Below are 12,974 nucleotides of genomic sequence, written 5' to 3'. Positions count from 1 at the left end.
GTCATTTCCCTCCAGGCCTCAGTCTCCTCATCTCTAAAATAAGGGGTTTGGAGGAGATGATCTTTGAGGTTCTCTTCAGCCCTAAATCTATAATCCCTAGAAAACCTAGAAGAGCTAGTGGAATTAAATAATTAACAGAAATGAATAATGATTAACTGAAGAAACAAATGGAAGTTATGTTTTTTTGGAAATCAAGAACGAAATGTGTAAAGCATTCTGATTGGGCATGTGTTAGTGGTATTAGTGCCTCTTCTGACTCCTGGCTCTTTTTTCTCTTTACTCCTTAGGTTCTGATAGTTCATCTCTATCTTGTTTCCTAAGTATAGAGCAGGAGTTCATGAAGCCAATCCATTGGCAGTCTGGTAAAATCTCTGAACCCTTTCTCAGAATAATGCCTGTAAATACAAAGAGACCAAATTATCATGTTGAAATAATAACGTATTTTTTTTGACATCCAAGTTCACTAACTGAAATCTGTCCACAAATATGAGCCCCTCAAGGCTCTATCTTTAGCCTTACCTTTATTTTCTTTCCATTTTATTTTTTGGTGATCTCTTTCCCAGGGTTTCAAATATTGCTTCTTAGCAGATGACTCTAAAATCTACTTTTTTAGCACTAATCTCTCCCCAGCTCTAATCCTGAATTTCCAAATGACTGGATGGTGCCTCAGGTATGTCAGACTCATCATGCCACAAATTTAGTTTCCCATTGCCCACTCCCACCAAAAGCCCTGCCACTTCCAATTGCCTTATTTTTGTTAATAGCTACATTATTGCCCAATTGCCCAAGTTCATAATCTCAGAGCCATCTTTGACTCTTTCCTTTCCCACCTCCCACTCCCCACTCAAACATTTGTTAAGACCTGACGATCCTACATGGCCATACCTTCCATTTTCCACTGTTCTTTTCTCATTCACACCTCCCCCCACTTCTTACTGCTCCCCATCCCTAGATCTGGCAGATCTGGAAATCATAATGGTTTCCCCAATGACTGTTCTTGTCTCCATTCACAGATCTGCCAAAATTATCCTGATAGTAGCCCAGGACTGATCATGTCATTCCCTTTCTCAAAAACTTTTAGTTGTCTCCACAGCCCTTTTCCAGGTAAAATACAAGTCCTTGTGTTTGAGGTTCTCTAAAGTCTGCCTCCAGCTGCCTTTTCTAGCCTTTGTTCCCCTTCTCATACACTGTTCCAGCTAAGATGGGCATCGTCTGTTTCTCTGCTCTGGGTATGTGTTAGTCCTGTGTTAGGATTGGACTCTTCCATCAACTCAGCCTTTTGCCTCCTTTAAGGTCCTCTCCTTCATGAATCCTTTGTAGATCCCCTCCCAACCAAAAGGGACGACTTTCTCCATATTTTCCTGGTGTTTTATCTAGAGCTTTTCCCTCACCACACTTGCGAATAGCCTACTATTTTTTAGGGGTTTCTGTCCCAGTTGATTCCAGTCCTTGCAGTCTTTGCCTTGAAGAAAAAAAAAATGATTTCCCCAATGCCTCACCCTAATATGTGTTTAGTAAATTCCCTTTAAATATAATTGAATGGCCCAATTTTTCTTCTCTGTAATCTGAGTCTAATTTGTACTTGTTTTATCCTTGGTCTTGTATAAAGGGAACCCCTTACTCTCAGGGTCTTGAGCTTTCTTCTTGCCTGACCCATCCCATTAGTGTGGCTGGAATCCTCCAAATAGAGGTCACACGTTAAGAGCCCTAGGAACATGCCCTGGAACTAAGGGTTATGGGTTCAGGGCAGTGAGACTGATTGGTTCCTGAGATGTGAAAGAGCAGCTCAGAGAGACAGGAAGGGACGGAGAAAAGGCCTAAAAAAAGATGAGACCATAGAGATCAGGGGCTTTTGGTGTGAGTTTGCTGGGGTGGATTCTTCTACTCCATTTGGCATCGGTGGCTCAGGTGGAAGACACCCTCATGGGCTGGTAAGACTCTTGCTCCAAAGAGACTACCAGACTTCCATGTGGAGATCGGAACCTTGTTGGAGAGCGAGCTGATTCTATGGATCAGACTTTAGGGTGGTAGGCTAGGAAATAAATTTTTTACTACCTTCCTTTCTTATTTTTTATATTTATATTAAGTTGTTAAAAGCTATTATCCTTGTGACTTAAGAGTTAATTTTATAAATGGTGACCACGACAATTTTTTAACTAATATTATTTAACAAAACCAATTTCTAAATATTGCATGTAGCATTTTAGTTATTACATACTACATTTATCTTCATTATTACAGTCTTGGGCTTGGAGGGTGACACGTTTCCCTGTATGTTGAAGCTCATCTTGCAGTGTGGGGCCCATGGAGGGGGGGTGGAGGCATTGCCACATCCCTGCTTCTCAACCACTGACCCCTTCCTCCTCTTGCTGCCCTGGAAACCCAGAGCCAATCATGTTTTCTTTCCTTCCTCTTTGTCTTTCCTACTCATTTTTGAGAAATTTCACATCAAGTGGCAGGTTATGCCAGGTGAAGAGACAAAATGAACGCTTAATATGCTGGGCAGTCTATAATTAGGGTCCATATGTTTTTTTTTAAACCCTTATATTTCATCTTGGAATCAGTACTGTGAATTGGTTCTAAGGCAGAAGAGTGGTAAGGGCTGGGCAATGGAGGTGTAAAGATTAAAATTTAGGGAAGACTGAGGCAGGTATAAATTAGTTTCTCTCTGCAAGGATTATTATATTTTATGAGGTTTATTAAAGGTTGAGAATTTAAGAATATACAAGTAAGAAAAAACACGTGCCTAGGCCAGAGGCCTAGACAAGACCTCACCTACATTATGGAAAGAGCCACGTCTGCCCCAAAACGGAAGTCCAAAAAAGAGCCCCAAAGCCTTTGCAATCAGGTTAAATCCCTTCTCGGTCTCGGCCCAGGTGAGATTACAAGGCATTCTGGGGAAGTGGAGCAAAGGCTTGTGGGGATTGAAGTCCAGAGGTCAAATCTCTTTTTTACATTTTGGCGACCACGAAGGGATTCGTTTTGGTTAAATTTGGGATTTGAGGCGTAAACCATGCAATATTGGGATCAATGTCAGCATATGATCCATTCCAAGACCAATAGGGATATTGGTTCTTTCCAACTGTGAAATTGCAGTCCAAAAGCAACCAGGACCCAAGTTCTACCTCCATTGTCTTGTTTTCAGGTGCCAGAATTGTTGGTAGTTTTTTCTTTCCTGATCCCATAATACTTAGATGAATTGACCGAGTAACATTATAATGCTTCCCTATATAAGGATAGGATATAAGGCAGGTATAGTGCCCCTGATCCACTTTCTGTATGTCATCCAGGAAAAGATCTTTCTTTTTTCCTTGAAATCTTGTGTCAAGAAGAGGTTTCCAATCCTTATACCACTGTACTTTAGGTAGATTATTATTTTCATCTTTAAAAATATCCAAATGGGTACACACAATGAAGCCACCGGGTCCTATAGGCAATTTTTTAATATAATCATTTTGCTCATTATGACATATTCCAGGATTTTTCTTCAAAATTTCTATCTTGAATTTCTCTTTGTGGCAGTGGGTAGAATTTCTTTCAACACAGTAATAATATCCTGTATCCTCTGTTGCAGCTGGAGCAAACCAAAGTATCTCTCTGTATTGGTGAGCCCTAGAGTTCTGATCCATTGAGATGAGTGTCTTACCATCACTTCCATACCAACTTCGATTACGTTAAGAGTCAAATGCTCTTTGACCAAACTGATGAACATCAAGTTCATCTTCAAAAATAACTAAGATTAGTTGTGCTTCAACCTCCACACAATTATCAGCTTCAAGAGGAGAAATCAGTAGAATTATGAAGCTAGCATACCAAAACAAATTCATTATACTTTCCTAATAGTTCACTTGTTCCTCTGCTACATGGTACAATTTGTTAGATGCTGGTCACCATTCTTAAGGGTTCTGTTTGTCTTTCAAGGCTCGTTACCAGAACAAATCAGGATGTATCTTTGGGGGTCTGATTCTCATCCAGGCTTGTCAGTGGCTTTCCAGTTCCAGAATCACAGCATTCTGCTGCTCTGGGACTCTGCCCAATATCCCCATGTGGATGATGGCCCTTTCAGAATTTCTTTATAGTCCAACCCTTCTCTTTTAGTTATTCCAGGGACTCCAAACCCAGCATTAGGCTCACTGGGATGCAATGCTGTCTTCCTCAAGGAGTTTTAAGAGCAATAGATACCTTCTATGTAAAAGTTGAACAAAATTCAAAAAGATGGTCTTCCTCTCTCTCTTTCTTCTCTTTGAACCGCCATCCTTTTAAGTTGAGTCCAGCAGGAGGGTTCCTTGGCTCTGTCCTGTTGTTAGGTTTGGTTTTCAGTCCCCCAGAAGCATTTGGTTTTTAATGAGTAAGGAAGAGTTTTCAGAGGTCTGAACTATTGCTGCCTCTACACCTTAATCTTGACTCCGCCTACTCATTGGTAATGACCAAAATGGAGAACAGTCTGTGGGCTCCTCCACTCCAAGCACCAGGCTCCAACCACCACCTTCTCCCTCCACCCAGGAAGTTCCCAGAACTCCTGAGCTGTCCTCTACCTCACTTCCTGTGTCTCACCTGTGCCAATGGTGGCTCTAGCTTAACCCAGGACTGCCCAGAGATCTGTCCCCTTTGCACATGTCTGTTGAAGGCCATATTCTCAAATAATTAAATCTTGAGCTTTGCTGCAGTCCTTCCTAAATCCTGTTACCCTGAGTAGGGTGAAGATTGTAGTTTCCAAGACCTGATTCTGTCATTCCAAGTATCTCTATTGTTATTGATCAGGAAATAGCCAAATCCCATCCTCTAAAGAATGGTTTGAACAGGGTTGAGTAGTTTTGAAATTCACAGAGGTTAGGTGACTTACCCAGGGTCACACAGCTGGGAAGTGTCTGAGGTCAGATTTGAACCCAGGACCTCCTGTTTCTGAGCCTGGCTCTCAAACTACTGAGCCACATAGGAATCCCCAAGATCCATATATTTTTGTTTTTCGAAGCTTACTCTGACAACCATATATCACTTTAAAAATTTTCTCCAGCTTTCCCCTTGGGCCTCAGTTTCCTTCTCTGTAAAATGAGGGACAACTAAGGTTCTCTTAATTCTGTATCCTACAGTGCTAACAAGTAGGCTCTGAAGTAGAATTATTCAGTAAGACAATGAGGTTAAGTTCAGCTATTGGGGGATTGGTGGGATCCACAGAAAGCATCCTGGAGGAGATGGGACCAGAGGCGATCCTTGAAGATTTCAACAGGTTGAGGTAGGGATGGGAGAGAAGAAAGAAGGAAATGAGCATTTGTGAAGTGCCAGGCACTTTATAAACATTAAATCATTTGATTCTCACAACAACCCTGTGAGTAGGGATTCTTATTTCCCCCTTTTTACAATCAAGGAAACTGAGGCAGAGTAATCTGCCTAGGTCTCAGACACAGCTAAGAAGTATCTAAGATCATATTTGATCCAGTCTTTCTTATTTCAGGCCTGCTGTTCCATTCCCTGTGCTGTTAGGTTGCCTCTAAGTCTATAAAGAAATTGAGGATTTGGTCTTTCAGTCTTTGGCTTCCAAGGAGTGAATGTGTTCATGAGTGTAAAAAGAAGATGCTGACTGTACAAAAAAGAGCAAAGTGCCAAGACTGTTTCCCCCACCCTGGTCTTTGACTCTCCTAGCTCAGGTTCTCGACAAGCGGCATCCCACAAAATTCAACAACTTTCAGGCAACCAAGGGGGTAAATCAGGGAACACTGAATCATCTCCCCTACAGATTGCTTGGCATAGAAATCAATCTTGTATGATGTTAACAGGGTTCTTCAGGGTCTGTTCTGCTGCTGTTCCAGGGAGATGCTCCATTGCTGGGCTCTAGAAAACTCTTTCAGACCTCTATCAGTGTGGAGATAATTTTAGGGTTGTGACTTAAAATATAAATTAATTGGTTGCCAGGAAAAAAATCCCAAACAAAATACCCAAGTCAGTCTGGAAATTTATGGTAATTTTAATTAATATAGAGGGAAGGATTTAAGGAGAAAGAGGGAAGAAGGTATAGGATTTCTCCTGCCTGGCCTGTGAGAGGGGGTATTCAAGATCTCCGCCACTAGGTCTCTGAAGAAGATTAGAGGCTTCTAAGAGGATAAAGTTGGAAAGTAAAGGAGAAAAGCTCAGCCAGAAACTTACCACCAAACCGGACAATAGCTGTAGCCACGCCAAGATGCCAAAAGACCAGCCTCCTCTCCACCGCCAAAGGTACTGGAGGGAGGAAGTGACGGGAAATATATAGACCTTTTACTCTTGTGTCCCCTCCTCTAAATTTTTACATCTAATCATATCAGAGGCTTTTCTCCAGAACTGACCTTTCTTTAGTTCTCATCTTCTTTGATTAGATTATATCTTTTGAGTTACTTAAACACTTCTTTATTAAGTTCACCTTTTTGTTAGTTACTTAACCTTTTTGTGATTAATTTACCCTTTATAGTTACTTAATACCTTTTTTCATTAAGATCTTAAAATAGACTTAACTTAAAGTTCTAGCTTCACTATAAAGTAAGAACTAAGTACTTTCATTGCTCAATCAGGAGATTAAAATTTCATCTTCTCCATAAAGTAAGATCTAAGTAGGGTGGAGTAATCTAAATTTCACATCAGAGAACCTGGTGGTATTTGCTGCTGGGAGGCTGACCCACTCACATGGGGGAGACATAACAGCTGATCATGTGTGACTGGAAAGTGAGAGAGTCAAAGGCAATGGAAATTGCTGTACGTCTTTGTCCTGAGTTTCCCCCTACACAGAAGGAGGCAGCTAGATGAAATGATCTCTGAGGCCTTGTAGGGTATAAGATGGGGATCCCAACAGATTGTCCATACAACCCTCTGGATCATGGTGTGTCGCTCCCAGACGGCAGACATTACATCATAGAGAGCTGGTGGTGGGGTGTGAAGTTTAGGAAATCAGTCATTAATTGATTGGTTATGGGAAGACTGAAAGGGCTCCCGCTCATCTCATTGTCGCATTGCTCAAGAGTTGGGCTGTTTATGATCGTCCAGCCTTTTACTGTGGGCCGCCGTGATCACATTGCTTCTGGGAGTGTTTCAAGGTGTCACTTGATCCTTTCTAGGTTTACCACAGAGAAACAAAGCTTCTTTTACTCAAGAGGAGCTAAGGCTGAATCCTTTGGTTTATCTGAACCTGCAAACCTGAATGCTACAGTTCTCCAGGCTGCAGTAGCCAGAATCATTTTGTATGCTTCTAATTTGAAACCGAACTCGTCGTCTCTTGCCTGCAAGTTCTTCCCTCTTCCAATTTCCCCATTACCATCGAGGGCCCCACCATCTTCCCAGCCCTGGTGTTATCCATGAGTCCTTGTGCCTTCTCCCTTCTCCTCTCCAGTCTGTTGCCAGGTCCCCCATCCTACCATCACATCTTCCATAGACATCTCTCTTTCCTCCGACCTCATTTTTGTTTTCCTCTGTCTTCAGCTCGGTGCTTAATAAATGCTTCATGCCTTGAACTAGAACAAAGACTAGATTCACCTGTGAGGATTCTCTAACCCATGTAAGTATTTCCATTTCCTTCCCGCAGCTCCTGAAGATGGTGGATAGTGATTCAAGCAGGGAAAACCCTTGCAAGTCAAGAAAAGGAAAGTCCATCAATGAGCAATAAGCGTTTCCTTGAGCACCTGTTCTGTGTCCTGCTTAGTAGCCAGGGCTACAAAAAGAGGCGAGATCAGGATGCCTGCAAATAGCCACAGAGAAGAACAGAATTGGCCTTTTAATCATAGGCCTTTTATCCAGAAAGTGACCACTAGAACCCGCTCCGTTCTCCTGGTCTCATTTTTTTCCTGGGGCTGCTGCATGGGGAACTCTTATCGGTGATGGAATTTTTGCTGCTACTGCTTTTTTTTAAAATTGTTTTTAGGGTGTGAAAACAAACAAGACAACTAAAACCAACAACCCAGGGCCGGGTGTTCTCTTGATAGATTAGTCAAGGACTATTTCCCAATTTCCTCCCATCTGAAATCCCCATTTCCCTTGTGTCCTGTTCAGGGAAGGCCACTGTGCCAGGCACAAGACCATCAGGAATGGGCAGGGGTTGGCATTTCTTTAAATATTTGTTAATACCTAATGATGTACGAGACACTACGCTGGATAGGGGGACTTATGAAAAAGGCTAGAAATAACTAGGTTGAGTAATAACAACAAGGCTCTCTTTATTTTTATTTATTTTTTTAAAAAGGGGGAAAAGTCCTTGAAACATAGTCCCCTCTCTCTGCCAGGGGCATTGTGGTAGCAAAGGACCACCTCTTTAGGACCACCATTTAAAGTTTAATATGCATTATTGACACTTTCTCCCTCATTTAAAAAAAAATCCTCATCTTCTGTCTTAGAATCAATTCCAAGTATCCTTTCCAAGGCAGAAGAGGGTTGAGAGCTAGGCAGGTGGGGTTAAGTGACTTGTCTAGGGTCATAGCTAGGAAGTATCTGAGATCAATCACATTTGAACCCAGGACATGTCTCTAGGCCTGGCTTATCTGTTCAGCCAATAATGGGAACAAATAATGGGAACATGTGGTTTTCTCTGAGACCTGCAGACATCCTCGTTGTGGTTTGGTGGCCCCCAGTTCTTTTTGGGCTCAGTACCAGGACTCTTCACAATATTTGCTTCACAAATATTTGTTATATTTTTAATACCAACTGTCCTGGGCAGAGCCTGACTCAGGCCAGTTCTCTGGTAGTCGATAATGAGACATATATTTCATAAAGAAAGAAATAAAAGCCCACTTCAGGGCTGGGGTAGAGGGTACAAACTCTCCCCAGATCCTGTTCTTTAACCTAGGAAAATCTCAGAAAAATGCTGTGGTGAGCAAAGATGATTTTTGGCAGTTTTCCTGCCCTTTCCCATCATGCTGTCCACTGGCTTCCCATTCAGGGTTCCTCCTGCAGTGCCCCAACGGGCCTGGACATTGATCCATGCCAGGGACCTTTACCCGGGTCCTCTCCCTCAACCAGATATCATCAGATCTGTGTTTCGCTCTGTCTGAGACATGTTCTCTGCTCAGTGATTGTAGTTAGAAGGGGGTTTTAAGTAGATAAATACTTATAACCAGAGCATCTAAGACTTAGACGCGACTTTAGAAATCCTAGAAATCATCAAATGTGAGAGAGAAAATTTCCTGATAGTTTTTCCCAATAATCTTATTTAGCAGACATAAAAATTGAGGTTTTCATTGTTTGGTTGTCCAAGATTATTCTAAAGTATAAAATGGATGAGTTTCTAATTTATAGGGGGTCTAAAGGAACCTTTTCTGCCCCTTGTTTAAATGTAAAAGGCTGATAGGTACCCATGAAAGTGTTCGATTAGCTCTACTTTTTTTTTCCCTTCCAAATCTTTGAGGTTTTAAGAAACATGAAAATGAGAGAAAATGTCATTTTTAAAGAGTGGCCCCAACATCCCCCAAATGATGGGATCTTATAATTCTTGATCCCCAATGACTACGGAAGAGTAATTAATTAGAAATCTATTCAATTTACTTATTGAACAAACAAAATTTGAACCTTATAAGCAGCTTTGAATTCAGTTCCCTGCTTCATTTCTCTGCCTCCTCCCCCTCCCCTAAGGTTGTCAATAGTATCCATGTCAAATCCAAAGTTCTTTTTTTCATTCTTATCCTCTTAGACCCCATGTTTTTAACGTAGGGTCCACAAATTGTTTTTCTTAAATACATTTCTAAATAACTCTATTTCAATCTAATCAGTTTCCTTGAAATCCTATGTATTTTATTTTATGCTTTTAAATACATTATTCTGACAGAGGTTCCATAGTCTTTCCCAGACTGTCACCCAAGAGGACTGTAACATTAGAAAAGGACAAGAACCCATATTTATAACCGACAGTTACATGCAATTCTATTTTCCATATTATCCTATTTTCTATAAGGTAACACAGATCTAGAGCTGGAAGGGCCCTCAAAGATCACAGAATAAAACCCCTCATTTTACAAATGGGGAAACTGAGGTCCAAGGAAGTTAAATAAATGACTTGCCTGATGTCACTCAGGCAAATAAATGGCAGGGTCAGATTCAAATTCTGGTCCTGTGACTTCAAATTCTGTGCTATTTCCAGCTGCCTCCTGTGTTTTCAAGAAAGAGTGCTTTGACCATTGATAACTCACACTTACATAGTGCTTTGAGGTTTACAAAGCACTTTCCTCATGCTATCCTGGTGAGCTAGCAAGTAGTACCAATGTTATTTACATTTTAACGATGAGGAAGGTGAGGACCAGAAAATTTCAATGACTTTCCCTTGGACCCGGCTTGGACATTTTGGAGCTGAACCTTCATCCTGGATTTTCTCTGACTCTCAAGCTAGCCTTTTCTCAGCTAGGCTAGAACGCCTCTTTTGGGGATCATGGAAAGAGTCAAATAGATCTAAGTATCAATCTTGGCTCTAATACTATATGATTTTGGGCAAGTCACTTGGCTTTTAGTTTTCCCATCTGTAAGATGGGGAATAATCCTTTCACTATCAACCTCGTGAGGTTGCTCTGGAGGACACTTAAATCTGAAGCACAATAGAAATATGTGTTTTGGTCATTCTTGGATACTCCTTTGATATTCTTCTTCTGATAAATTCTACTCCTCTGACTCCTTTGATATTCTTCTGATAAATTCTACTCCTCTGACTCTTTTGATATTTTTCTGATAAATTCTACTCCTCTGCTGACTCCTTTGAGAGTCTTCTTCTTATAAATTCTACTCCTCTGACTCCTTTGATATTCTTCTGATAAATTCTACTCCTCTGACTCTTTTGATATTTTTCTTATAAATTCTACTCCTCTGACTCCTTTGATATTCTTCTGATAAATTCTACTCCTCTGACTCCTTTGAGAGTCTTCTTCTTATAAATTCTACTCCTCTGACTCTTTTGATATTTTTCTGATAAATTGTACTCCTCTGATTCTTCTGATAAACTGTCCTTATTTATCCTTTCTTTTGAAGAGGATGATGACATCACTGGTGATGTCTTGACTTTTGCATGAATTGGATTTAAATGAGGCAGAGTTGCACAAAGTGATTGGCCTCACTCTGTCTTCTAGTTATCAAAGTCCAGTGGCAAGACAGAAGTCAAGACTATTGGTGATGGCCCAGGATGAAGTGGATGACCTTGGCATCTTTGACATCTGACCAAGCTCTAAGTACTCCACAGTGCCAGCTTTAACCATTGTAAACCTTAAAATTTCTTAGACTTATAAATGTTGGAAATTTCACCATTGGGAAATTTCATACTTGAAAAATTTCCTACTGACAGTCTATTGGAATGTGAACCCCCCCTTGGCATGGGAGGGTCCTTCTCCTCCCTACTTAAGATTACTTTAGGACAGAAACCTTTTGCTGAACAATGGAAAGGGCTTTGACCTATGCTTAAGCATAGAACAGGAAGTTCTTTGAGTCATGATTGATTTTAGAATTGATACAATAGAGATACTTGGAATGACAGAACCAGGTCTTGGAACTTCCAATCTCCACCCTACTCAGGGTAACAGGATTTAGGAAGGGCTGCAACAAAGGATCAAGATTTAATTATTTGAGAATATGACCTTCAACAGACATGTGCAAAGCCACAGACCTCTGGGAGGTCCTGGGTTAAGCTAGAGCCACCATTGGCACAGGGAAGACATGGACAGTGATTGGTAGATGTGAGAACTGAGGGGAGGGAACTTGGATGGTTTCCTTAAAGATAGCGGGGTCTGAGGACTGAGGGGGTTGGAGAGGTTTTGCTCTGAGAGGTTGTGCTCTGAGAAGCTTGCTCTGAAGGAAGCTGGAGGTGGAGGCCCCTGAGACTGTTTCTCCATTTTGGTCACGTGAGTGGTAGGGACTGATCTCTTTTCTTTGCCTCAGCTATCTAAGGGCTTGGGCCTTTTGGCCTAGCATAAACAGAGGGGGTATTTAAGCCCTATTCCCTTCTCTCTCTCTCTCTCTCTCTCTCTCTCTTTCTCTCTCTCTCTCTCTCTAATAATTTTCTTCCTCCTGTTTGTAATTAAAAACTCTATAAAAGGTTGACTGCTGATTTGAGTTTTCATTTAGGAATTACATAGCTGAATTCCTTGGCGACCTTAAAATTAATATATATATCAGTCTTTTAAAGTGATTTCCTTGTCACACCATGGCTGTTGGAGCAGATTGTTTTTATCTACCCATTCTGCCAGGGTGGAGGGGATGGTGGGGGAGTCTTCATGTACTAGGAATAAAGACAGCCCCAATTCACCGAAGGGTTGAAGGTTTATTGCTTACTCTCAACTTGGTTAGCTCATCTGCTGAGATAGCCATGGCTACTGATCTTGCTGTATTCTTGAAGCCACAGGTGAGAGGTAGGTGAAAGGTGGACATCAAAGGTAGAGAAGGAGCCCCCATTATCAGAGGTGTTTGTCCTCCTGGAATACTTCATGCACCCTCTTACAAATTAACCATCCAGTTGAGCTTTTTCCACCATTCTCTCTTTAGCTCCCAGCCCTTAAACTCAATCACAGTGATTCCCGAATGCCAATATCAGATTTAACCTCTTACTCTTTCCATTTCTAGATTTCCTGCTGCCTTGAACATCTCTTGGTCACCTAAAATTTAACAAGGCAGCTAGGCAGTACATTGGATAGAGTGCTGAACTTGGAGTCAGGAAAAGGCATGACTTCACATCCTCCCTCTAATATTTATTAGCTGCATTTCTCTGGGCAAGTTATTTAATTTCTCTAAGCCTTAGTTTTCACATCAATAAATAGGAATAGCATCTCTCTGTCAGGATTGTTATAAGGATTAAATGAGATTATATATAATAATGATGAATACTATGTGCCAGGCATTGTACCAAGTATTTATTAATAAATTTAATAATATTTTATAGTAACTATTAATGAAAATACATAATTATTTTCTCCTTTGATCCTCACAATAACCCTGGGAGGTAAATGCTATTATTATCCTCTTTTTACCAAGGAAACTGAAGCCAACAGAAGCTGGAT

This window comes from Monodelphis domestica, chromosome 1 (genome assembly GCF_027887165.1).
Source record: "Monodelphis domestica isolate mMonDom1 chromosome 1, mMonDom1.pri, whole genome shotgun sequence".
NCBI classification, from domain to species: domain Eukaryota; kingdom Metazoa; phylum Chordata; class Mammalia; order Didelphimorphia; family Didelphidae; genus Monodelphis; species Monodelphis domestica.
This window is presented reverse-complemented; position numbering follows the sequence as displayed.